Below are 24,719 nucleotides of genomic sequence, written 5' to 3'. Positions count from 1 at the left end.
ATATATATATATATATATATATATATATATAAAAACGAAACACTAAACTTATGGGATGGTGAAAAGATAATTCCTCATGATAATTAAAATAAAGATGGTGTGAAGAACCCTCGTACAACTGCTTATTTAACTATAAAAATCTCTCACGATCGCTCCAAAAAAAATACGGGTTAAATGTAAGTGTATAAATATTTGAGAAAGACATCTTTGACAAGAATAAGCATAAAATATTATCTCAGCACATATATGCTGCCTTGAAACACAATTGGAACAGATATAGAAAGATGGGCCCTCAAGCCTTGTCAACAATTGTCCTATTCTTCAGATTCATTTCCTCCCTTGACAGAAACTAGGGTCTCCATGTAAGTAACCAACTGCATCTCCTTCGAGTCACTATGTCCATGAATTTGGAGATCAGTCATTTGTTGTGTAGAGGGGTCATACAAGAACAGTTGTCCGCTATCAATTTTAGTCAAGAACATGGTGTCATTCTTCCAAAATCCTAATGGTTGGTGAATTCTTGCAATCGATGGTCCAATAGTAAAAAGTCTATTCCAGGAGTCCTTAACACCAACTTTAAGCAACAACCATATATCATATCCAATCTCCCTCCATCTTTCATCAAACGGCATGAGAGCAACCATGGCAATCGATTCATTCAACATGAAAAGGCTTTGCCCAGTAACATTATCTGGAAGTGGTGTTTTTAGGAATACCTCATCGCTCATGTCAAATGACAAAACAAATAACTTCGGGTCTTCAACATATGCCAGCCAAGAACCCATCCCAGTGGTGTGTGTACCACTCGCAATAAAACACTGGGGTCCATCAACTTTTCTCCAAGAATCGGTGCTTAAGCTGTATACCTCTTTTTGGTATATGATTTCTTTAACGTCTTTCATAACATAGTCGTCGAAATTGGGTTCATACATACTAACAAAGTTGATTATCTTGTAGTCATTAGTTTTGGCATCAAAACCAAATCCCATATCTTGAATAAGGGTGCAATAGCCAGCGGGGGCGAAGATGGGCAGGTTTGATTCGGGGACAACCTTTGTTTCTTTAGTTGTAGGGTTCCATATAACAACATTCAATGTATTGTAAGCGTGGAGACAAACGAGACCATTGCAAGAACCCACCACAGAAATACTAAACATCTCGCCAAACGGCTCATCGTTCCTAAAATACTGTGGAGGTAGAGGTTGTGTAAGGGGGGATATTTGGAGTTCTTCATAAGAAATCGTGGATACAACATAATCGTCCATTGTTTTGTTGCTCGTTTTAAGGAGAAGGTGGGTGTTGCTGTTGTTGTTGTTGTGTAGGAGGTGTTTCCTTACGAAGTTTTGGTGTGTGATGAGAGCGTACCAGGATTTGCAGACGCACTTGAAACGCAAGAGAGAGACGACCGGAAGCCATAGCAGAATCTGCGTCACCAAGTCTTCAGGCAATTCGTTGGCCATTGGTTTCTCTGTTGCTTTAGGGTTAGAGAATAAGAACGCCAAGCCGCAGGGTTAGGTTTTTATTTTGCGAATATTTATTCTTATCAATTTTTTGTTTCCTTTTTCCTTTTTCGGTTTGTTGTTATTGTAAGTTAGTTATATCGTGGTGGCTGGTAGAGTGGTAGGTAATACGAATTATAATTAATAGTTACATTTTGCTGGAAAATTATATATACATATGACTATTAATTAGAGTATATGGTAATCTTTCTGATAATAAATTTCTTCAATTCTCATTTAAATTTAAATATCATAAATTAGGCAACTACATTATTATTAGATATTTCTTTCTATTTTTCCAATTTAACGTAATTAGGTTATATATTTAAAGAGATATATAACCTAATTAAAAGTATATTAAACAAAAGTATATTAGGTTATTTATTTATTCCAAAAAAAAAAAATTCTTAAAAAATTGTTTAGTTATTTTACAATTATTTTATTTGTTAAAAGAATAAAGGTATTATAGGAATATAAAAAAATATGTGGCCTTTTGGCTTCTGTCTCAACCTAACATACTGAGCAATGTAAACAGTTGTTAGCGTAGTGTTGTGCAATGTGACTGGTAATAGTTCCAACGGTGAGTGCAACAACATCCTGTGTTCCTTGAAGAACAAGATCTTGCTAAAGAAATGGATGCAACTATTCACAGGCATGAGATCAAGTCTGCCTTAAAACTTTGCTTCTTCCTGCGATGCTTTATGTGATGATATGGACTTATATATAGCACCGTACCATTAGAATTATTGAAATCCGGGAAATATGAGATTTGGTGAAATTCATTTTTTTTAACCCTTAAATATAATGGGCAGTCAAATTTTAAAATACGAACTCAAATTCTCTAAAAATTCAAGGGAATCCAAATCTTTGTTTAGTTGTTTTGGTGTTCGCCAGGCCGGTGAGAGTTAAGCAACTTGTGGTGTAGCAAATAAAAAAATGAAACTATTCTTTGCTTATCTTCTTCTTTTTATAACGAAAGACAATTTATTATAAAAAATTGTAATATTAGATTTCATATATTTCATCCCATTTCACGTTTGCAATCATCCCTTCGTTTTTTTCATAATCCATAAATAGATTAGTGTTCTATTAAAAAACATAGAAAAGAAAAGTAAAAGAAAAACCTCAACGAAAGATTATTCACCAAAAACTTTGCAGGAAATGCATATGATGCAGAAGAAAATCGACGTATTAGGCTCATCTTCATGTGGAAATGAGTTGAATAGATCAGGTAGCAAAAAAACTCTTCATGTGGAAAAGAGTTGATTGGACTTTGGAGCATTGTTGTTCAGCTGTGGCCACGTACAGTCTATAATGATGAAGGTAGGGCCTCAAGAGCACTTGATTTCGCAGTATTGCACAATGCGGGAGGCGGGGTAGGAATACGAGTAGTCATATGCCAATCCAGGCAATCCTTGAACACATAACCTGGTGATAAAAACCAGGTATCCCATTAGACTTAATTCTGTCATTTTATTCTCGTATTTACTGTGTGGAGCTGCATGTGTGTAGACCTTCCTGAATTTTGGCATCCAGCAAACCCAAAGAAGTATGATCTATGTCAATTTCGTTTGTTATTTGAGCAAATGCTGATCGAGTTTGTGGTCAATTGATGAGAGTTGTGAGCAAATCTGTTGGTTTTCAATTTCGTTTGTGGTCTGATGTTTTTAATTTCTTCAAGTTTGACGAGCTTTGTGTGTTCAGTTAGTGGAGTGGAATATTATCTGGATTTGGGCATTCGTTTTAGGTGCGCTTTGTGGAGGGGGTATGCATGGGCTTTGTGGATGGCATTCGATTTGATTTGTGGTTGACAAGCTTTGTGTAGTTGGAAAATCTGGTTTTGGGGGAGAAGAAAAAACAGTAGATGGGATATGCGCGGAGAGCGAGTGTGAGAGAGACGTTTTAAAAATGAATAAAAAATTTTGGAAAATATATTTTAACAAAGTTGAGAGTGGAATAGATAATTTATTGAAATTTGTATTAAAAAGCTAGTAGCTAAAATAGGAAGAAAAAAATGTTGAGTAGCTAAAATAACCACTATTCATTCTATAAGAAAAAAAATGTTAGAGAAGCTGCTGGAAACAAAAAATAGCATAATAGTCAAATTTGGCTATTATCGGTCATTTGCCTATTCTGCTAGAGAAGCTCTAATATGTCACGTCAACTAAACATATGTGCACAAAAAATTTGCTATTCACCTATTGATGGCATTGTGACATTTCTAAAAAAAAAAAAAAAAAGAAGAAGAGAAATTTGACACAGTTCAAGAACAAAAATTATACTATCACCTAATTACAATCTCTTAAAAGATAAAAGATGGTAAGCCCACACCCCGCTGAAGGCCCATGGTGGGGGTGAGCCCAAGGTACTGTTTCGGGCCATAGGTGAAACCGGATACCTCGTATAAAAAACAAAAACAAAAGAAAAAAGAAGAAAAAAAAAAAACCTTAAATCACTAAGTGGCTACTAATTGAAATCTTTGATACCAAAATTGTTTGTCAAAAAAATGTTGCGACATAAGTAAAATACAGAAACAATTCAGTGTCAATTCATTTTGAAAGCAAAAGAATATTGAAATAGTGTGTTGCTTGTAGTAAAATCTTCCTTCAGCCAGCCCTATCCTAACATTTTAAGATTGATCTCGAAGAACCAAAATAATTGAGTTAGAGTGACAAAAAATCCGTTGACTAAAAGTTCTGGCACTTATAGTGTTCCTAACTGGACTTGATAAAAATTGATTGGAATCCCCCCACACTGAGTCACAATTGCAGCATTCACTGGATCTGCAGAACTAAAACACAAAAACTTGGTAAATCACGGGCTGGGGCCCAACCATCATTATATTCTATAAGGGAAAACAATATGTCTTTAGGATTTCTTAGGATCTGCAAAGAGGGTAAGTTGCTACACAGGAATTGCAGATCCCTCCAAGCTCGAATTGCACAAGCTTCTCATTGCATTCTGTTATGCAGTCAGGGAAAAGTTCCAAAACATTGAGTTGTTTATGAATCACATGTATAAGAGATGGAAAAAAAAAAAAAATAGTTGCATTGTAGAAAAATTATTACCAAAAGCAATACACCGTACCTGGCGCAAGAATTTATAATTGTAAGGGTCATATGCATAGTTTGTTAGATTAGAAGCAATTCTCTCTTTCGTTTTTGTCAATAAAAGAACAATTGATTAATTACATGTTTCAGAGTTAAGGATATTCCCACAAGTGAATTAATTGTCATTAAAAATTAAAAGCCTTACCCCAAGTACACCCTGCACCCAGATATTGACAAAGTGAGTGACAATATCAGATAAAAATTCTTTTGGAAAACAAATTAAAAAACGATATGAAAGCAAAGGAGCATGTCTACATATAGCATAAATGGTGAATGCCACACTTTTTCCGGGAGTTGCCTCAAAGCTCAATTAAGAGAATCCATGTGTCCTCAAGAGCAGTAATGAGAGGAGCATGGAAGGAGAATTGTTTCAACAATTAAAACAAAAACTAATTATATAGAGAATTTGAGTTTGAACCAACATGAAGGAAACTTTGTACTACAAGGAACAAGAGTAGAGGTGGTAGAACTCATGCTCTGGTAACCATTCAAGCTGATGATGAAAGGAAATAAACAATTAGCAGTTATCAACTTAAATCAATAGCAGATATTCTTCACATCAGTGCAATTGCTCATAACCGATCTGTCCTTAATTCCAGCAACAAATTAGCTAGGTTTAGTACTTAAACTACACTGACATGGGTGTAGTTACAAATGTGGTGCCTGTTATTAGTAGCAATCAATCACCAGATAACAATCAAATCACATCATTCATGCATCCTAAATGTTTAAGAGCCTATCTACATTAGAGCCCTAACACTGTATTTGAAATAAGGTTTGCTATGAAGCCACAACATATATGATATAGCCTACACAGTAAAAAAAAAATTGGCGGCAACCGTATTTCATGAAGATCGAAAGATGCAGTGGAGGTAAGCTTTTACATAGTACAGGGCACGTTACGATTGAGCTCCTAAATGGAAAAACCATACAAATCAACAAAACTAGAGAACTAGACAGCCCCTTTATGCAGGCAATACATCAGGTGAATCAAGAAAAGGAAGCATCCATTTGAGCTTCTTCACTCTTCAGAGGTCAGGAAAAGAATTTAACAGCATACACAAAAGGTATGGATGTCTCAATTCAAAGGTAAAATTCCAATGGCAACCAACACATGCAAATTAGATAAGCCAATTCATCTTAGAGCCAGGAAAACCCAGCTTAATTCCATCCTTACAAAACCTCATTTCAAAACTAGAGAAGCGCAACATCAACTAGACATGCCAATATCTACATACTAATCTAAAATCTATAGCAGATATCACAAACACTAAATGAGGAGGAATTTTGCATATGATCAAGGTTAGAAAACTAGTCAACAAAGGAAAAAATGAAAAGAACGCAATAGAATTTTGTCTACACAACTACTTGCAAGAAATATGAAGGTTTCTTCGACGTGTGTTCATGCATACGTGTAAAGATAATACATGAATAAAGCTCTCAAAAAAGAAACTAATAATAGGAAGGTAGAGTAGCGAAGGCTTTATACACATGTAATAATAAGAACAATAACAGAGTTGTCCCATGTAAGAGCTATGCTAGATATCTTAATGATATGTGGAAGAAACGTTTTCCAGGAAGCTATTCCAGATTTGAACCTAACAGAAATTTGCTTTAGTGAACTATTCTTGTTTTTATTTTACTTTTTCACACATTTTTGTTGATAAATCTTGCATCCTAGTGTTTCTCTTTCCTAAAATGCTGCTGCTGTTGGGGTTTTAAATTCCAGAAGACAATATGAAGTGCTTTCATATCCATTTGGCCTAGACAAAATTATATAACTAAAATCTTGCATCACACGCATTGCTTGTCCTGGCATCACCCATGGTCACAGTTATGTAATTGGTTTAGTTCCTCTTGGTAAACATTTATCTTATGGGAAAATGGTGCAACAGAGTTGTTCTACGTAAGAGCTTCTCCGAACACCTGCCCGAACAAGTTTGGATAAAGTCTCATATAGAAGCAATTTTTTTGCACATGATTTAAATTGGGAAAATTCTACCATAACTGTTTTCTGGTACTAAAATTCATCAACTTTTTGATACAATTGCTGAATTGTTTATACTTTATATGTGCACTTAGGCACTGAAAAACTTCGAACATTATGACATCCCATTTACTCATTCCTTAGTGACCCCTCAAAATCCACCTAAGTCCTAAAGTAATAAACAATATTTAAACCTGGGGGGTTTCTGAAACTTAGCCAACTGACCTGAAAAAGTTTGTATTTTAAACCAGGTGAACCACCTTTTACAGCAACCTGCATTACCTATTACACTTAAAATGTCTATAGTGACTTAAAAGATTAACAGTCCTTATCAACTTTTACTTCATATAGTTCACAGACAAAATTTCTGTTTGTAAAACAAGGTAGTTAGAAGCATTTTTGTAGTGAATTTTCAAATTTTCAATATAAAACAACAAATAAACGTAATAATTAATAAACCAAAATACTTTTAGGCATTGGATTTTAAGAAAATAGGGAAGACTAAAAAACATTGACCTACAGGCCAAAAATGATGTGTCATTTCTTGTGAAATCTGACGTCTAATTAAAGAGCTCAATCTTGAAAATTACTTCCACTGACCCCATCAACCATACCTAAGTACCAAAGCCTCTTCAAGAGTAAAGTCCTATGAAGTAACAAGATAATTCCTCATGATAAGTAAAATAAAGATCATGTGAAGAACCCTTGTACAACTGGTTATTTAACCATAAAAATCTTTCACAATTGCTCCAAAAAAAAATACGGATTAAATGTAAGTGTATAAATATTCGAGAAAGACATCTTTGACAAGAATAAGCATAATATAAGCGCATATATGCTGCCTTGAAACACAATTGGAACAGATATAGAAAGATGGGCCCTCAAGCCTTGTCAACGATTGTCCTATTCTTTAGATTCATTTCCTCCCTTGACAGAGAAACTAGGGTCTCCATGTAAGTAACCAACTGCATCGAGTTACTGTGCCCATGAATTTGGAGATCAGTCATTTGTTTGGTAGAGAGGTCATACAAGAACAGTTGTCCATTATCAATTTTATTCCAGAACATGGTGTCATTCTTCCAAAATCCTAATGGTTGGTGAATTTTTGCAAAAGATGGTCTAATAGTAAAAAGCCTATTCCAGGAGTCCTTAACACCAACTTTAAGCAACAACCATATATCATATCGGATCTCCCTCCATTTTTCATCAACCGGCATGAAAGCAACCATGGCAATCGATTCATTCAACACGAAAAGCTCTTGCCCATTAACATTATCTGAAAGTGGTGTTTCTAGGAATACCTCATCGCTCATGTCAAATGACAAAACAAATAACTTCGGGTCTTCAACATATGCCAGCCAAGAACCCATCCCGGTGGTGTACGTCATCGAGCCAAAGTCCGAAATAAAACACTGGGGTCCATCAACTTTTCTCCAAGAATCGGTGCTTAAGCTGTATACCTCTTTTTGGTATATGATTTCTTTAACGTCTTTAATAAAATAGTCGTCGAAATTGGGTTCATACATACTAACAAAGTTGATTATCTTGTAGTCATTAGTTTTGGCATCAAAACCAAATCCCATTCCTTGAATACGGGTGCAATAGCCAGCGGGGGCGAAGATGGACAGCCTTTGTTTGTCTAGTTGTAGGATTCCATATAACAACATTCAATGTATCCTAAGCGTGGAGACAAACGAGACCATTGCAAGAACCCACCACAGAAATACAAAAATTCTCGCCGTTCCCGAATAACGGAGGAGGTAGAGGTTGTGTAAGGGATATTTGGAGTTCTTCATAAGAAATCGTGGATACAAAATAATCTTCCATTGTTTCGTTGAACGTTTTAAGGAGAAGGTGGGTGTTGCTGCTCTTGTTGTGTAGGAGGTGTTTTCTTACGAAGTTTTGGTGCGTGATGAGAACGTACCAGGATTTGCAGACGCACTTGAATCGCAAGAGAGAGACGACCGGAAGCCATAGCAGAATCTGCGTCACCAAGTCTTCAGGCAATTCGTTGGCCATCATCATCATCATCATATGTGCGTTGCTTGATTAATTAGGGAAAGCAGAGATGGTTCGCAGCCGCAGGGTTTTCAGTTTCGACAAAGAGGGACACGAAATGTAAAAGAGAGAGATTGAAGTTCAACATTTGCCCATTTGGGCTTGGGCTTGAGCTTGGGCTTGAGCAATAAGCTTTGAGTTAGCAGTTCAAAATTCTCTAGAATCAGGCCCAGCCCAGTGTGCAGCTTCCTAATCGTATTCAAACTTGATAGAAATTAATTTCCAATATCTCTATAGACTATGGAGGACTGAAGCAGCCAATTTTTATTCAAAACTAATCTCAAAGAGCTCCTCTCAGTGAAGAATTTCAGAGAGCTTCTTGGTATTTTTGACTGAAATTATTATTATTATTATCAAAAAAAAAAAAAAAAAAAAAAAAAAAAAAAGGAGAGACAAAAACAGAATTAAGACATGTTATTTACTTTCAAACAATTGAACCCTCTCTGCCCATCTGGCCATCACTATTCCGAATTTGCTCAAAAATAAATAGGGAAAAGAGTTACAAAATTACCGGTCGATAGGGGCATGTCCGGGCTAGAATTCGAGCACTAATGGGTGTTTTAGGGTCTGGGTGTTGCGAAAGAAGGAGCTTGGAGCTTAATGGGTGTTTTAAGGTCTGTTTGGAATTGTAGTTTCAATAAGCGCGATTTTAAAAATTGCATTTTTGAAATCGCTTATTTTTAAAATCGCAACGACGTTTGGTAAAACATGTTAAAAAATATCTTCTTTCTTTTTTTTATCAAATATTTGTTATGCGAAATCATGATTTTTGCTTAAATTCGCACTTCTTCAAATAATCACCCCTAGTCTACTTATAGAAATCGTTGAATGTTTTCGTATATTAAATTAAGTACTTTTTAAATCGCAATGTCAAACGCTTTATGTTTTACGATATCTTTTAAAAATCCAGATTATTTTTACAAAATTGTAATTTCAAACGCATCCTTAGAATCATACATGGAGGTTGAACATGATCAGGAAGCTGCACATTGGGCTGGGCCTTAGTCTAGCGAATTTTGAACTACTAACTCAAACTTATTGTTCAAGCCCAAGCCCAAGCCCAAATGAGCAAATGTTCAAATTCAATATTTTACATTTGGTTCCCTGAGAGTAACTTTGTGGGGATGTTACACAAAACTTATTTTTTGTGACTTTTAGAATTACTTTAAAGAACCCGTGAAATAGATTCTTTTGTTGTTCCCTGAAGCAAGGGAATAGAAGTTGTACCCTAAATCGTTTTTATTGCCAACAAAAATGGTAGTATTTTTTTCTTTTATAAAGCGTGCACGTAAAATACTTTAATTATGTTAAATGGATAATTCTTAAGCATTTGAGCTTCCCTCATCCAAGCATTAACATATCCACTAAAATGATTTAATTGCCTAATTAATCACATTACCCTTACACATAAAGAGATCCAAATATTGAATTTCTATCTTATAATGTATAATGTCTATCTAGTATATTGAGCATTCATGTTCTTGGAGATCTGACCCAACCCTCCTTTGGTCTGCCAAATGGATAAGCAAATATTGCTTTCACAATATTCATATAATTATGACCATTACATGCACCTACCACCTGATAATTGATGTCCATACCCCTTAATTTTTCTCAAAAAAACCCAATAATTGTTTTTTTTTAAAAAAAAAATAAAAAAATGAAAAAGACTAAACCACACTGAAATTATTAAAAAAAAAAAAAAAAAAAAAGGGTCAATCAAGGTTTATTGAATCAAGCCCATGCATTTTGGACTGAAATCATCCACAAATTTTGAAGCAACGAAAACCTAATGGTTGGCATACGATAAAGAGCGACTTTCAAGTTGACGGAATACAAATCTCTACCTTCAATAGGCTCATAGGCTTATGACCGACAAGGCTTAGTAGCAAATAGCTAGAGTGTGAGCTCAGTCAATAAATATTTGCTTTTTGATAATTGATGGTTGTCCAATTATAATGTACAATTAGTTGTTACAGGTATTTTCATTATATTTCAGTATGGAGAAATGGAAATTAAAAATGAATTACCAGAAAGATTATCAAGTCTTTTCACTTATTAAGTGAGGACTTTTTATAATGATGATATTTATTTATAGTTATATATTGAAATTTTTATAATTTCATAATAATAATAATAATAATAATAATAAAAGGCTAGGAGTTTTGATTTTGGAACACGTACAATCATTCATGGACACAATTGCTATTCTTCGATTTGTGCTTTCGTGTTCTTGCTTTGAGTGAAATGAATGAAGAAAATGAAAGACAATTCTTTTTGTTTGGTTTATTTCGTGTCGTCTCAAACATACATACTTTAAAAAAATAATAATAAAATAAAAATGAAGAAAGACATCAAAGACAGTGACCCAATAAGACCAAGGCACGTCAGCTAGGTAGACCCAATTATTATACAGAATATGCACAAAAAGACTTGCATAAATTAATCTAAAAATAAGATAACATGTGAAAAAGCAGAACTTCCTCTATCTAAGCTCAAGCTCCAAACCAGTAGCCAACATCCAAAAGATAAATGTGTAACACTTCTCATTACATCACCATTAACTCATTGACTGCAATTAATCACTCTTACCAAAACCCATCTTCATTAATTTGTCAGATAGTGGGCATTGCAATTAAGGTGGTCACCATAGACTCCTCAAATAGGATCTTCAATTCTCATTAAAAGCCCCATAAGATATAAAATACTTTATTCAAATGCCATCTAAAAAGAAGAAGATAAAACCCTAAAAAATTATGTTTTAATTAATGATGGCAACATCTTAGTTGGTCAAACATATTCTGAATTGTCCCCAAGAGATAGCTCAATCGGTTAGAGACCACACCCTATGAAGCGAAGGTCATTAATTCGAATCCTCCATCTCCCTCTTGTGTGGACATGTCCAAAAAAAAAAAAAAAAAATATTCTGAATTTATTTTTACTATTTTGTTTTTCAAGAGATACAAAAATTAAAAAAGGAAGATAAATAATGTAATTAAAGGAAAAAAGAATGATAGAATTAAATTAATATCATCAAACTTTTAATGCATCTAGGTGGAGCAATAATTTCAAGCGACTTTAGTTTTTATTCCTTAATCATGACAAATATCCTTTTGAATTCCTATTTGTTTGGGTCCCACAGTGTCTTAATTAAAATTACATCTCTATTCACCAACTTCCATATATTTGTTATTCATTTCTTTTATCTTCAAATTAAGGAAGAAGGGGTTGAGCTTAATTTTGACCAAACACAAATCACTTATCTGATTTTCCAAAATTTCCTAGTAGCATGAGAAGAAGGATTTGGCTAATTAAGTGATGTCTTAATTGTCCATATTTAATTTGTTATAGGGTCTATATTTAATTTAATTTAATTTTTCTCTCTTTCTCATAAAAAAATAAAAAATGAAATATAGACAACAATAAAAACTTCAACATAGATGCTGTAGTTTTCTTTACATCAATATTTATAAAAGATATATATATGTCTCGATTATATAATGTGATAATTAATTAAGCAGGGATTTAATTAATCCAAGAGTGTCAAATCAATTAAGGATTTGATGAATTATACACATGCATGCAGGAGTGTGTATAGGTGACCAATAATTATTATGTGCACAAATATAGAAGGCAGATACGTGTAGGGGTAATTGAATCAAATAAATAGTTTTCTCATATTGTTAGCCAACGCAATTCATTGTTAATGAAGATGGATGGGGGCATTAATTACTCATGTGTGCATTATTTAGTCACATATATATGATTCATTAATTGTCAAATTAATATTAGAGACAACCTTTTTATTTTATTTTTATCTTTTTAAAACCAATTTTAACCAAAATATCTTCCTAAAATACCCTTAATTTGACCATTTCAAAACCAATTTTACCCTTTGTAATTATGAATTGGTAAAATAAAGACTACTAAATTTTTGTTTAAAAAATAAAAATAAAAATCTAAGGTCCCCAGATGCAATGAATGTTGGAGCCACGTCACTATAAAAAAAGATTTGTTTTTAAGTTTTATTAAAAAAGAAATGAGATAAAAAATTTAAGTGCGACCGAACCACCTAATTTTTATTTGAAAAAAATGTAAAATAAATCTGTGTCAAATCATCATTTTAAATATTTTAAAAAATAAGTTTTTGGGAAATTTGAAATACCAATCGATGACTTCTGTCATTTTGGGAAATTTCCTAATCGTATAATTAAGTAAAATGATTTGGAAATTTCCTAATAGTATAATTAAGTAGAATGATTTGGCTTATAAGGTACCATGTAAAGAAAACTAGAGCATCTATATATGTTGTAAATTTTTATTATATATAATGAATTTTTATTACCATGTTTTCAAAATCTTTATATATATATGATAAATTTTTTATTATATCAAAATATATAAATTTTGAAAATTAATTGATCAGGTTTAATATATTTTATTTTTGAGTATTTGGAGTTTTTTAACACTTAATTAAAAACAGTTTTGGGTCTCCATCGCTCTTCATTACATCCTATTTAGCCGTAGCCTTCCACTCCCTTGTCCACTAGCACCTCCATTCAATCTAAATCAGGTATTGTGCATGCTATATATGTATTTAAGTTTCTAATAAGTGATCAAGTTTAATATATTTTATTTTTGAGTAGTTGGAGTTCTTTAACACTTAATTAAAAACAGTTTTGGGTCTCCATCGCTCTCTTCATACATCCTGTTTGGCATGCACTCCCTGATCATTAATTGAAAACCAGTTCGATCTCTCCCAGGTAATTAAGGTTGATTGCTTGCAATTGGTGCTTTCTTCAGCTATAGGGATTATTAGCATCACATTAATTAATCCAAGGCACCAACTCCCCAACTTCCACCAAACAACTTAATTTAATACCTCTAATCATCTATATATTCAAGGGAGTAGTGTACGCGGGAGAAGCATGTTCTTGAGATCGAGTAATTAAGAGTACGTATAGGGATCAGTAAGAATGAAAGTTTTCTTTGTGTTTTTCGTTTTTCTTTTCTGTCTCCCACCAATAGTATTGGGCGCCTTTGATTTTTATCTCTTGTCCCTACAGTGGCCACCGGGTTATTGCTATCAAAGCAATTCAACTTATAACCAATGTAAGCAACCTTTTCCTATGTCGTTCACCATACATGGCCTATGGCCACAGAACTATAGCCATAGCCTTCCACTCCCTTGTCCACAGGCACCTCCATTTAATCTAAATGAGGTATTGTTCATGCTATATATGTATTTAAGTTTCTAATAAGTGATTAGAATTTAGTAGTGTTAATTATGGATAGTCATGATTCTTCTTATTTTCTCATCATTTGTTATATGCATATACGTAGGTGACAAGTGACCCACAACTCTTCCAGAATATGAACGCACTTTGGCCTAACTTATTAAGAGTTAAAAACTCAATATTCTGGGGGAATGAATGGACTAAGCACGGAACTTGTACCACTTTTACTCAGCATGACTATTTTCAAACAACTTGTGGCCTCGCCCTTAGCCTCAATCAGCTGCTTGGTGAACTACAGAACAATGGTTTAATTGCTACACATTTGTGTTTTTTCTTCTTCTTCTTCTAAAACTCCGGCCCTTCTACTTCTACGTGTTTAATCAATATATATTTACATTAATGCTTATTTATTTATTTATTTTCTACTTTTTTGTGTAACAACTAACAGGGATGTCTCCCGGTCGATCATACCCGTTGAATGACTATAAGGCAACCATCGAAAGTGCATATAACGTAACACCACTCATAGCATGCAACAGGCACTTCCAAAGCCGCGCCATACAAATGTTCGAGATAAGATTTTGTGTTGACCCGACAGCAAATGATTTTATAAACTGTGCATGGACCGTTTCTAAGTCGTGTGGAAGTTCCTCCTCCTCCCCTATTGCATTTACTATGTGAATGTCATATAATTTCCCATGTGCATGGACTCGGGCTCTATGTGTGGTTCCTCCTGATCTAGCTATTGCCGTTGGTGGGTATTTTGGGTTGTAGTGAAAAATTTAGTATTAAGTCTTATATTTGAGTATGTATGTTTCTAAATTATTGCCTTTAATTTGTATGGATCGAAGGGTATTATCTTATAATATTTGATCAGTATGCATGTTTCTAATTAACCACGTTCTGTAACTTCTTTTTTTTATTTTTTTTTATTATTTTTTTTTTTTATGTTAATTATGTCATAAATACTGTTCATCATAGCTCACATAATTAATTCGGACGTACATATTCAAAAACCCAAAATAATAATAATAATAATAATGAAATGAGAGAGAGAGAGATAAAGAGGTTGGTCTACCTTTGGCTTCTAAATGGAGATTTGGGTGAATATCTTTAAGATAAAATGAAATCATGAGACACTGCAAGAAAATCAGGATGCCCCCTGGCCTTAATTAATTATTGTTGTCCTTAATTATGATACACATTCCTTCAAACTCCCACAACCGTTTAAGGCAATGGCAATGGCAATGCAATTCAAAATATATGTAGTACTTAATTCTATGTATATATATGTCAACCAAGTACGTAAAATCCAATTGCATGTATTTGTGAACCATCAACTAATTAATTTATTTAGTAGAATTTTCAAGGCCAAAATATATTTAGTTTTTTTAGTGTTTCAACACAATGGATCGAGGGTGGTTAATTGGTGCCTTATGAATCATGGCTCGATCGGTTGGTTTTGCAATCTTTTCTTATTTTTCTCTTTGTATTAAGTCCGTTTGGCATGCAATTTTGAAATATATATATATATGCTGCAGACTGCAGAGCATGCATCTGCAGGCATTTATTATTTACATAATACATGTCAATTCTTTTCCCACAAATAGTATGCAAGTAAGAGTAGTGTCTTATAATTTGGTCCACATCTCTATTTTCCCCATGGGGGAAAGCTTTCGATTTCATGGCCATCAATGCGATGCTAATAATCCCAATACTCCTCTCTTTGAAATAAAGGACAGATGTTCTGTCACATATATATATATATATCGAACACTAAGCCAGTTTTGTACTTAACCCACTAATATTAATATTTTGATTAAACATAAGTAGGAGTTTAAAAAAAAAGAAAACAAATGAAATGTAAACCAAACCATATTGATGTACAAAAATTACAGCATTTATGTTGAAGTTTTTTAATTGTCTATATTCAATTTTATGTTTTTCTTGAGAAAGAGAGAAAATAAAATTAAATATGAACAATTAAAAAACATGTGGAAGTTCGTGAATATATATGTAATTTTAATTCAGACATTGTGGGACCGAACAAATAAGAATTCAAAATGATATTTATAGTGGTTAAGGAATAAAGACTCAAGTGGCTTGAAATTGCTCCACCTAAATGCATTAAAAGTTTGGTGATATTAATTTTATTCCATCTTCTTTTTTCTTTAGTTACATTACTTATCTTTTATTTTTTTTATTCTTTTATTTTTAATTTTTTATCCCTTGAAAAGCAAAATAATAAAAATAAATTCAAACATGCTAAGATGCTGCCAGGGTTTATTTCTTTCGTCTCCCGAAGTCTCAAGACACTCTCTGCTAGGGTTTCATCTCTAGTAGAGAGCACCGTCGGAGGGGGAGAACCCCTGTTCTCCCCCTCCCCCCTCCTCCCCCTCATCTTCTCCCATTGCCCTAAAGCTAGCCTATTTACTTAATGTCCCTTGCTCTTTGAGCGTTTTCTTCATCTCCCTCCCTCTCTGCCCCTTTTTTGATTTTATGTTTTTTAAGAGGTCGATCTTCTGCCCTTCTCCATCTGCCGTGCCTGTTGCGTGGTTGGGTTTGGCTCTAGTTCATGTCCTGCCCGATCGATCGCCTGTCGCCTGGTCCACTTCGACGCATGTTCCACCACCTTGCTACTCGGATCTGCTAGTGCCCATCACACCTTTTGCACGAGATTCGTCTCTCCAGATGTGGTTTGGTTTCGGCTCTCTCCAGCTGTTTTTTTATTTTGTTTCTAGTTGTTTTATTTCATTTCCTTTATGTATGTTTTTTGCTGTGTATTTTGGTATGTTGTTTTTGTTGTCTTGCCTGTTTGTCACACTTTGTGGGTGATGCTCTTAGGGAATTCACTCAAACTCCCCCCTCCTGGTTTGTTTTGTGTGCGACGTCGATCTCCTCCACGTCCGCTCTGCCACCCACCGTCAGCATCTTTCCTCGTATCCCTTGTCCCCCCACGATGAGCTCCAACGCCACCTTCCGCGTCGGTTACTAGCATGTGATCGGCTTCCTTCTGGCTGCCGTTTCCTGCTTAGTGTGATTCTCTAGTTTTTTCCCTGTTTTGTTGGTTTCCTTTTGTTGTTTGTCCATTTTTTCTATTCTGTTTGTATTTCTGTTTTAGCCCCTTTATTTCTCTGTACGCTTTTATTTCCTGTTTTTTGCTTGTAATAAGGCTCTTTCCCCTCTTGATCTGCATGCGTGATGCCCTCTGGGTTATTTGCTATGGTCTAGACCTTTGGGTTGTGGATGTGAACGTTATCCTCGCTTTCAAGTCAATGAGGTAGAGTTTCGGTTGGGGGTTTGTCTACCCTCAGTTCCGAGAAATAAGCACTACCTACGCATTAGTTTGAGTCTATTTGGCACATATCTGTTTTTTAATATGTAGATTAGTCATGGGTTAGTAGATTGGTTTTGGGTCTGAAATGCAATACGTCATCTATGACGCTTGTAACATCGTAGCTTTGGTTATGATTGCTTATAAGAGCTTTATGCTCATGATAATTTCTATGAATGAGACTGATATGGATTCCCTTTCAAAAAAAAAAACTAAGATGCTGCCATCATTAATTAAAACATAATTTTTTAGGATTTTATTTTCTCTTTTTTTAGGGGGCATTTGAATCAAGTATTTTATATCTTATTGGACTTTTAATGCAGAGATCCTATTCGAAGAGCCAATGGTGACAACCTTAATTGCAATGCCCTCTAGCTAGCATTTGATGCCTTGCAAATAAAGATGGGTTTTGGTAAGAGGGGTTGCAGTTACAATTGGTTGATGGTTGTATAAGGAGAAACACATCCATATCTTACTCATCTTTTTTGTAAATCCACAATTAAATCTGTAGGACCACATGTGATCCCACATATTCAATGGTAGATTGGTCAATCTCTTGTATGAGATGAACAAAAGATGAGTGAAGGATAAAAACAAAAAGCTTTGTTTGTAATAATGGTAATAGTAATTGGGTAAAATTTCTTTTCTTCATATAGACGATAAGTGGTTGATGTGGCTAATTTTTTTTTATTTTATTATGTAAAAAAAAAAAGGAAAACTTATTTGGGAGCACAAAATTTGTTGTATATTAGCACACTAGGAATTAGGAAACATACTAATTTCACATAAGTGAATTAGTATTATATTTTGAGAATAACTTCATTCTGGATGTGGTGTAAAGCAACACTTTTATAACCTTCAATATAAAGTTAACACATCAGTTAAAAAAAAAAAAAAAAACAAACAAACAAACTTATAGAATGCTGATGAGAACACAAGATCTTTGACCCAAGGGAAAGATGGTGGCCTTGGAAGGTGGCTTTGGGCGAATTTCAGTGATGGCATTTGATAGAAGAGGTGGACTTTAGGCATGAAGTTAGAATGGATGGAAAAAGTGAAAATGTTTTGTCAATCAATTGATTTAGTTTAAAGATCTGTCGTTTTCATATCTATTTTAGTTAATTTTACATGTGTAGATAGAAGGGGCTCTCTTTTTTAGATCTATCCATGGCTAAATTCAAGATATATAAATGATATGCAGAAGTCCTCTCTTTGTAGCAAATTGGCCATCGCAACTTTAACAATCGAGCCATGTAATTTGTCATCCTCTGAAAAAGTCTCATCATTCTTGCAAAAACACTTATGGTAATCATGTTACTCTTTGCATGCTTCTTATTTATATGCCAAAGAATAATGAGACTCTCATTTATCAACAAAAATTAATCATTGGATGAACTATTGTAATAATAAAAAATAAAAAACCAAGAGTTCATATGCTAATAGTAAAAAAAATATTTAATTAATATTTTAAAACACTTTATGAGCACAAAATTTCCTTCAAGTTCAACATAGGACGTGGAGACATGTTCCGAATTAGGATCTCTACTCTCATAGTAATTAGATGTCCTAAAGTTTAAATTGATTTAAAACAAAAACGAATTTAATCATTTAATTAATATTTTAATAATTAACAATTAACATAAATGACTCTAGTGCAATATTGTCCTTCTATATTAAATTCCTAGTTACGTCCTTAATATTGAATAAATAATGTATAAATAACTTGAGAACAATGAGAATAATATACCTTGATCCAAATGACTAGTCTTGAAAGGAATCTCATTCGTCCAATTGTTAATGGCTATTGAAGTAATGTTACAAGTCCCTCTTGTGTCATTCCAAAAATAATATGGCTCTTAAAATCAGCATTAGGCTTGTGATTGATCATTATTGGATTTTGATCAAATAGTACTTTTAAGAGCCACATCTTTATTAGAGTGACTTTTAAAATTACTCTGAATAGTGCTACATGTTTCTGCTCAAATATCACCAAATATATTTTCTATGAGGCCTCATATAAAGGAATGGTTGAAAATGCACATACTACAGAGAAATTTTAGCCACCAACAAAGGAAAATTTTCTCTAAAGCCAAGCTTGATAGCATATAGAATAGCAATCAAAGCCAGAACTTGCAAAAAAAGGGAAGCCAGTGTTCAGCCAAGCACAAGCAGCATGGGAGCTTCCATTCCATGGACAAATACCAAAGGTGGCTTTTGAATCTTTCACCAACAGAAAAATGCTTCATATGGAGAAATCATCACAGAAAGAAAACAGTCGAGTTAAGAGATAGCGAAAGAGTTATAAAAATAGCGTCCAGATTTGAGAGTGACTCAGAAAGAGACGAGAAGAATGAGAGATGATTTATACCTGGAAGCTGGAGGACGGAGCAATTACGACGGCAGCGACGGGGAAGAGCAAGTTGAGAGCTTCAGAGGAAGGTTTAGGGCTCAAATTTCTTTAGGCATCAAATGAATTGGGGGAATAGACATTGTTTTCGTTTTTTATTTTTACAAAAACCTCTTTAAAATAAGGGAAAAGAATAGAGGTTAAAATATTCCTAGTTCAAAGATTAAAGATATTAGAAATAAAAACTTCATTTGCCTATCCTGCACAAGTCATAATCCATGCAGTATTTCACAAGTTTCAGCAACTCCTTCCAAGGATATAGATCTACATACTTGACGGCTAAATTGACCTTTTTAGGCCCTAAGAAGTGTACCACAACCAGACCAATCCATCCTCATGTCCAAATTAGCAAATGTACAAGAACTAGACAAAAATTAGCATTTCACATTCATAAATTTCAGGATCTTAAAGCAATTGCATAAACCACTACGAAACCATTCTTTATAATATTCTCCTATTGTTTAATTTACTAGCACTGATGGAAAGTTGATGCTATCCAGCAACAGAAAGCCAAATAAGAACACCACAACCACTATGTATCTAAGACAATAACAGGATAGCATGAAAATAATTTACCTTCTTTGCATCATCTGTCTTCAATCAGTTCAATGTAGGAACATGGTAAGTGACAGAGAAAGCATCACAAATACCAATTGAATCTAAGAAGCCAACTTCATTCGCTGTCCCTATAACCAGAAGTTTTTTTTCCCTGACAACAAAAATCACAAGATGAACTATTAATTATGACTTCAGCAAGGTCAGAAAACTACCATTCACCAAATCATACTTCACAAAATTGCTGAAGAAAAAACCATGGCCCAAGATATCAGAAATTGTCACACATGAGGCTGTCTATGAATTCAGCCAGTCATCGCTCATTGGAGAGCCAGTGATTGTGACCTGAATAATCATGGACAAAAGAGCAAAACAACTTTTGACCATTGCAGCAAAATAGTACTATGATTTAATGCATCCATCTAGCTCCAAATGTCACTTCTTTCTTTTATAGGTATTTACAGCTCATTTACCCGTAGAAGGGATTTGAACCCATGACCTCATCCTCCACCCTTTCATTGGATAGGAGATGCCAGATCTTAGCTTTGCTGTCAAAAATTGCTTAAAGAAATAGCAGTCTAATATAGACTGAGAGTTGCAAATTTAACAAATGAATTACAATAGCCTTGTGGGATTTTCGTGTTCTCCACAGACCAGAAAAAGCAAGCTCAATTGTTTGTTTCCAATGGCTGCAAATCCATTTCACCAGTAGTCGAGTTTTGGCAACCAAAACAAAGACAGAAGAACCAACTAGTTCAGAGTTCATCATAGTACTACCAACCCATGACATGGAATTCAATGCATAAATTTCAACAAGCATATGATAACATCAAAATGAAAAGGAAAAAATAGTATTATAACCATGAAAGCCACAACGCGCAACATTATTACAACCAAAGTTGACTAGCTTGCATGAGATCAAAAATGCTCAGGTAATGCACGAACATTTAATTAAATAATAAGGTTTGTAATTTCTACACATCTACAGTACAGGGATTACGCTCAAGAGTTACAAAACAAAAATCCATTTGTTTTATTGCACTTATAAAATTGAATACAAAAACATGCGCAAGGTAAATTGCAGTATATGATTTGAGATGTCAATACTTATTCCACAGCTGCCAAATCAATCGTTGACTTCTTGTTTGATCTCTCTTTGTAACTCCTCCTTGTACTCCTCAAATGTTCCAGGGTAAGTACTCGCAGTTCCATTTTCCACAAACCAAATTTCACTCCTCTCTTCATCCTCATAAACACATGATATGAGCCTAGAGTCATGAGTCATGACCGACAAGGACAACTCCACCAGAAAACTCATCCAATGCATCAGCCAGTGCGTCAATGCTCTGCATGTCCAAATGATTTGTAGGCTCATCCAATAGCAATATGTGTGACTTCGACATGGAAATTGAAGTGAAGACAACCCGTGACTTTTGCCCTCCAGATAATTTTGCTATTGGGGTGAGGTGATTATGGCTGGGTAGTCCAAATTTCCCAAGCTTTGCACGAACAGCCTCTTGCTTGCTAAGTCTCTCTTGATCTGGATGAAGACGAAGAAGATACTGCACTAGTTTTCCTCCATTGTTAGCACGTCCACAAAGTGCTGTGAATACCTCCCAATCCTCAACTTCTGACTCCTCCGTACTTCACCCTCAGTTGGAACCAAATCTCCCCAAACCATTATCTATGCACAAACAAATTCCATTCCAAGCCCACCTCTGACCCTTCTAAAACCTATGAACAATCTAAAAGAGGTAGTAGGAAGAGGTGCCAAGAGGGTGGATGAGGTGAGTGAGCACTAGCCCACAAGCATTAGCACTTATGCAATCCTTTGGTCAATTGAAGTCCCTGGAGAAAATTGCTTACGAAATTTCTGCTCTAAAATATTTTGTCTACAAGTCCCTTTTTGTCATCTAGAATCCAAAAATCAACCAAAACAAAAAACTCCATGGTTTGAGCAAAGTAAATAATTAATGAGAAAGTAACATTACTCTGTCTCACAAAATCATCCGATAAGTAAACCTTCTTGATATATATATTTTTTTTATATCGGGGAACCTCTACAAGGCAGGGTCTTTCGAACCCACCCCTGCAGAGTAAACATCGGTCTCGTGCACCGCACCTTCGGGAGTTTTCTACACGGAATTGGATAAATCGCTGGCTTTTCACCAGGGGGTATGGCCCCAAAGAATTGTTTGCACCCAAGAAGTACTAAACCTTAGACCTTGAAGGGACTAAACCTCCGAGACCAAGGCCTTCACCACTTGGGCCAACCCTTTGGGGTTCATGATAATTAAAGTGAAAAGAAGAAATTTTTTCGATGTCCTTGCTACCTTAAATGAACAAGATTAAGAAATGCTGGTGGAACAGCTGGTTTCAGAACAAAAATCTGAAAGACAAGTAAATAATTAATACCAAGGAAACTAGACACGTTAAGAATTGACACCATAGAAAGGAAAGCAGCAGGAAGATGAGTTATGATCATGATGAGTAAAACAAAAGCGCTTCTACACGAATGTCAATAGTTTTGTCTTAATAAAAAGTGAAAAGCGCAACTCAGGTACACAAAAACAAATGTCAATACTTAATCACTAAGGAAGTTTTATCTTAAACAATGAAGAAACGTTGTAGCTTAAGAATTTAATATTAGAGTATACATGAACTTAAAGAAATCAATATAACTATAATACCATAAAAAGCCCATATTATAACAAAGAAATCCCTACCACATCTTCAACCAATACAACTTTGGCTCTCAACCAAAACCATTTTGGAACATAAAAAGTTCATTGATATTTCAAATATATGATTTCATATAAATTGTTTCAAATCCATATTCTGTTAGTTGTATAATACTAATGTGCATCTATATATAATCAGGTTCCGATGCTTGTTACTTATCTTTCTTATTTAAATTCTTCCTGTATCATTTCTGCATTTCATCGTCTATGAACCCCAATTCAAACGAATCAGCCCCTACCAATATAACAGCCAATCCCAATGCTTAAACCCATGCTGGAACCTGAGCCAACTATTGTAAATGTTTAACATCATCAAAAGATATTGGTGATGATTAGATTCTTCCCATCATCATCAACAACTCAGATGCAAGCAAAGAGACTCGATTACATTCTCATCCTGACTTGATAGTTAATTTAATTATCAAGAACACAGATAGGATTCTACAATTACCACTAAAACTTTTTATACAACCAAGAAAGCATCTCACACAAAAACAAAACAAAAACAAGAACAAATTAATAAATATACAACTTGAAAGTCAATTCTTTCAAGAATTCACAAATCCTCTAAAAGTGATATACATCCTACGAAGATGAGCTTAGGAGAGAAACCTTTTTTGCCGGATTATCCAACTTCCTTTGGGCTAGATAAAGCTAAAGCATGACAAAATTGTTATTTTATTTCACCAACTTCTTTTTTGCCAGATAATCCAAATTGTTATTAGTATTTCCAACTAAAGAGAAAAATCATAAAACATTTCACAAAACACTAGATTCATATCTAAATGGCAAGCTTGTAATGGAAATTACATGCTCACTAACCAATAAGAAAATACTCTTGCCTCCAGGATTGTCAGCAACCTTTTGCCATTAAAACTTGAAACCCATTGCTGCTTTCTAGCTTCTATTGACCAGTAACACATTGAATGTAAAGTTTTTTTTTGATAAGTAATAAACAGTTTTATTAAAAGCGTATAGGCGCCCCAAAGTACACTGGGAGTATACAACGGAATCACCTAACGAGAAGAGGAAAAGTGAAAAAGAAAATCATCATAAGTAAACGACGTCGTAAAGACATTCGCCACAGTCCAGAGGTACAAAGTATGAAAACAAAAGGCTAAGATGTCTTCCAAGGTCCCCTCTAAATCCTCAAAACACTTACTATTTCTTTCTTTCCATAAACACCAAAAAAAACAAGTGGGCACCATCTTCCAAACCGCGGCACTCCCCCTCCTCCCCGAGGACCACCAACAGGCTAGTAGATCCGAAACCCGTCTCGGCATCACCCAAGACAACCCAAACCGACCAAAAAAAGTACACCATAGGGCATAGACAACCTCGCAATGAAGGAGAAGATGATCCACTGTCTCCTCACTCCTTTTGCACATATAGCATCTATTCGTTACAATCACCTGTCGCTTCCTAAGGTTATCTAGGGTCAGAATTTTGCCCAAAGCCGCTGACCAAACAAAGAACCTCGCCATCGGCGGCGCTTGAGTTTGCCACACACTCTTCCAAGGAAAACCCCTCCCTTCGGTGCAAGCCAATGTAGAAGAGTTTGACCTTAAAGCAGCCTCTTTTGGAAGAGTTCCACCACAACCTATCTTTACACCCTCGACGCACTCTAGTAGAATGTAACACCTGAAAAAAGGAGGCCAAAACATCCACCTCCCAATCATGAGCCTCTCTAGCAAAACTAACATTCCACTGGATAGAGCCACCTAGCATCTCCAAGTGATCCGCAACTGAGGCGGCCTTGGCACAGGCAATGTTGAATAAGCCTGGGAAAGC

At 34.8% G+C, this 24,719-nt stretch overlaps 1 long non-coding RNA gene and 2 pseudogenes across 1 annotated transcript; all 3 read right to left on the bottom strand.

Moving 5' to 3' along the window:
• Positions 1 to 224: 224 nt before the first annotated feature.
• Positions 225 to 1,488, bottom strand: LOC132169844 (F-box/kelch-repeat protein At3g23880-like; annotated as a pseudogene).
• A 5,941-nt stretch (positions 1,489 to 7,429) lies between these two features.
• Positions 7,430 to 8,683, bottom strand: LOC148589871 (F-box/kelch-repeat protein At3g23880-like; annotated as a pseudogene).
• Positions 8,684 to 18,992: 10,309 nt separating this feature from the next.
• LOC148589870 (uncharacterized) lies at positions 18,993 to 23,623 on the bottom strand. Its single transcript, XR_015909479.1, has 2 exons — positions 19,594 to 23,623; positions 18,993 to 19,465 (listed from the first exon to the last, which is right to left on the bottom strand). It is a non-coding gene; the product is annotated as an uncharacterized LOC148589870 (long non-coding RNA).
• Between the last annotated feature and the right edge of the window lie 1,096 nt (positions 23,624 to 24,719).

Source organism: Corylus avellana, chromosome 1 (genome assembly GCF_965113065.1).
Source record: "Corylus avellana chromosome 1, dhCorAvel1.hap1.2, whole genome shotgun sequence".
Classification (NCBI taxonomy): Eukaryota; Viridiplantae; Streptophyta; class Magnoliopsida; order Fagales; family Betulaceae; genus Corylus; species Corylus avellana.
This window is presented reverse-complemented; position numbering and strand designations above follow the sequence as displayed.